Here is a 5,000-nt window from a genome sequence, read left to right as displayed (position 1 = left end):
AAGACAACAATGACGACGACGAGTACGACAAGAACAACGAGGACGACGACTACAACAAGAACAAGAACAACAACAAAAACAATAAAAGCAACAAAACAAGAACAACAACAACAACAAGAACAACAACGACAACAACAACGACAACAACAACGACAATGACAACGACAACGAGAACGACAAGAACAACAACAACAACAACAACAACAACAACAACAACAACAACAACAACAATACCAACAACAACAACAACAACAACAAAAAAACGACGACGAGGACGACGAGGACGAGGATGACGACGACGAGAACGACGACAACAACGACAATGACGAGAACAATGACGACAATGATAACAACAACAACAACAACAAGAGCAGCGACAACAACGACAACAACGATACCAACGGCAATAAGAACAACAACAACAACAACAACAACAACACCTACGGCACAACAACAACAACAACGAAAACATTGACAAAAACGTCAACAAAGATAGCAACGACAACAACAACAACAACAAAAAGGAGGACGACAACAACGGCAACAATGGGAACAATGATAACACAACAACAACAACCACAACAACAACCGAGACAACAACGACAACGACGACGATGATGACAACAATGACAAGAACGACAAAGACGACAACAATGAAAACTACAATAACAACAACAACAACATCGACAACAATGGTAGCAACACAACAACAACAAGGACGACGACAACGACGACAACAACGACAATAATGAGAACAATGATAACAACGACAACAACAACCACAACAACAACAAAGACAACAACGACAACAGAGACAACAATCACAAGAACTACAACAAAAACAACAACAAAGACGATGACGACAACAACAACAACAAGAAGAACAAGGACAATAACAAGAACAACAACAACTACTACTACTACTACAACAATGACGACGACGACGAGGATGATGACGATGAAGACGACGACGAGGAGGATGAAGACGATGATAACGACGACGGCGAGGATGACAACAATGACGACGATGACGATGATGATGACGACGACGACGAGGATGACAAGGATGACGACAACGGGAAAATAACAAGAACAACAACAACAACAACAAAAACAACAACAAAAACAACCAGAACAACAACAACCACCACCACCACCACCACAACAACAACGACGACGACACCACCACCAACAACAACAACGACGATGACGACGACCACGATGAGAACGACGACAACAACGACAATGACGAGAACAACGATGACAATGATAATAACAACAACGACAACATCAACAACAAGAAGAAGGACGACGACAACGACGACAAAGAAAACAACGATGAGAACAACGATAACAACGACAAGAATAACAACGACGACATCGACAACGACGATGACAACAACGACAACAGCGACAACGACAACGAGGAGGACAACTACAACAACCACAACAACAACAACAACAGAGAGAACAACGATAACAACGACAACGACAACCACGATTACGACGATAACTATGACAAGAACGTCAACAACGATATCAACGACAACATCAACAACAAGGACGGCGAGAACAACGACAACGTTGAGAACACTGATAACAACGACAACAACAATAGAGAATACAACCACAACAGCGATAACAATGACAACAACGACGACAATAACAACAACAACAACAACAAAAACAACAACAAAAACAACAACAACAACGAAGACGACGACCATGAGAACGACGACAACGACAATGACAACAACAACAAGAACAACAACAACAACAACAACAACAACAACAACGAAGACAACGATGACGACGACGACTACAACAAGAACAACAACAACAACAAAGAAGACGACGACGACCAAGATAACGAGAACGCCACAACAACGATAATGACGAGAACAACGACAACAATGAGAACAACAACAACAACGACGAGAACAACGATAATAACAATAACCACGACGACAACAACAACAACAACACCAACAACCACAACAACAACAACAACAACAACAAAAACAACAACAACCACAACAACAACAACAACAAAAACAACAACAACGACAACAACAACAACAACAACGACAACAACGACAAAAACAGCAACAACGAAGTGAACATCGACAACAACATCAACAACAATAGCAACGACAACAACAAGAACAAGGACGACAACAACGACAACAACAAGGACAACGATGAGAACAATGATAACAACGACATCAACAACCACAACAACAAGATAGACTACAATGACAACAACGACAACAAAGACGATGACGACGACAACAGCGACAATGACGACAACAACGACAACTACGACGACAATAACAACAACAACGACAACATCGACAAAAACGTCAACAACAATAGCAACGACAAGAACAACAACAACAACAAGGACGATGACAACAACGACAACGATGATGACGACGATGACGATGACGACGACAACAAGGACGAGAACAATGACAATAACATAACAACAACAACAACGACGACAACAACAACAACAACGACAAAAACAACAACAATAACAACAAGAACAACGAAGACGACGACGACGACAATAACAACAACAACAACAACAAGAACAACAACAACAACAACTACAACAAGAACAAGAACAACAACAACGACGACGTCAACGAAAACAACAACAACAATAACTACTACTACTACTACTACAAAAACAACAACGACAACAACAACAACAACAACAACAACAACAACAAGAACAACAACAACAACAACAAGAACAACAACAACAACAGCAACAGCAACAACAACATCAATGATGAAGACAACGACAATAACGACGACGACGACGACAATGATGACGACGAGGATGACGATGTCGAGGAGGATCACAACCACAACAACAACAACAACAACAAAACAACAACAACAACAACAGCAACAACAACAACACCAAGAACGAGGACAACGAGAACGACGACAACTACGACAATGACGAGAACAACGACGACAATGATAACAACAACAACAACGAAAGTAGCAGAACAACGAGAAGAGCGATAGCAACGGAAACAATAGCAACAACAACAACAACAACAACAACAACAACAACAACAACAACAACAACAACAACAACCACCACCACAATGACGATGACAACTACGATAACAACAACAACAACGACCACAACATCGACAAAAATGTCAACAAAGATATTAACGATAACAACAACAACAACAAAAAGGACGACGACAACAATGAGAACAACGACAACAAGAACTACCACAACAACAGAGACAACAACGACAACGACAACAACAATGACGACGACGACAACAACGAGAACAACGACAAGAACGACAACAACGACAACGACAACAACGACAACGACAACATCGACATCAATGTCAACAACGTTAGCAACGATAACAACAACAACAACAACAACAAGGACGACGACAACGACTACAACAACGACATTGATAACAACGACAACAACAACCACAAAAAAAAAGGAAACAACGACAACAACGACAACGATGAGAACAACTACAAAAACAACACCAAAGAGGACGATGACAGCAACAACAACAACCAAAAGAAGAACAATGACAACAACTATTACAATATTAATGATGACGACGACGAAGACAACAACGAAGACGATGACAACGACAACAATGACGACAATGTTGAGGACGACGCCAAGGATGACAACGATGACGACGACGAGAACAAAAACAACAACAACAACAAAAATGACGACGACGACGATGACGAGAACGAAGAGAACAACGACAATGACGAGAACAACGACGAAAATGATAATAACAACAACATCAACAACGACAACAGCGATAGCAACAACAACAACAACAACAACTACAACAACGACAACAACAATAACAACAACAACGACGACAACAACAACAACAACAACAAACACACCAACACCACCACCACCACCACCAACAACAACAACCACAACAACAACAAGAACAACACCGATGACGACGAGAACAACAACAACCACGACAATGACGATGACGACGAGAACGACAACAACAACGACAATGACGATAACAACAACGACAATGATAACAACAACAACAACAACGATAGTTACGGCAGCAACAACAATAAAAAAACAAGAACAACGAACACAATGACGACGACTACTACAACAACAACAAAGGTGATGACGACGACGATGACAACAACGACAAGAACAACGACAACATCAATAACAATGACAAGAGTGACAACAACGACAACAGCGCCAACAACAACAACAATAACAACAACAACCACAACAACAACAGCAACAACAAACATCAACGACAACAACAACAACAACAACAATAAAAAGAACAACAACAAAAACAACAACAACAAAAACAATGAAGACGAAGACGACGACAAGAACAAAACCAACAACAACAAAAACAACAACAACAAAAACAACAACAACAAAAACAATAACAACAACAACAACAACAACCACAACAACAACAACAACAACAACAACAACAGAGACGACGACGATGACAACAACGACCACAACAAAAACAACAACAACAACAACGAATACGACGACGACGACAACGGAAACAACAACAACAAAAACAACAACAACAACAACAACAACGACGACGACGACGACGACAACAACACCAACACCAACACCACCACCAACAACAACAAGAAGAAGAAGAACAACAACAACAAACACAACAACAATAAAAACAACAAAGACGACGACGACAACAACAACAACAACAACAACAACAACAATAAGAACAAAAACAACAACAACAACAACAACAACAACAACGATGACGATGACGACGACGACGATGAAAAAAACAACAACAACACCAATAACAACAACAACAACCACCACCACAACAACAACAACTATAATAACAACTATAACAACAACAACAACAACAACAACAACAACAACAACGACGATGACAACGACAACCACGACAATAACGACAATGACGACGATTACA

This window comes from Hordeum vulgare, chromosome 4H (genome assembly GCF_904849725.1).
Source record: "Hordeum vulgare subsp. vulgare chromosome 4H, MorexV3_pseudomolecules_assembly, whole genome shotgun sequence".
Taxonomy (NCBI): Eukaryota; Viridiplantae; Streptophyta; class Magnoliopsida; order Poales; family Poaceae; genus Hordeum; species Hordeum vulgare.
This window is presented reverse-complemented; position numbering follows the sequence as displayed.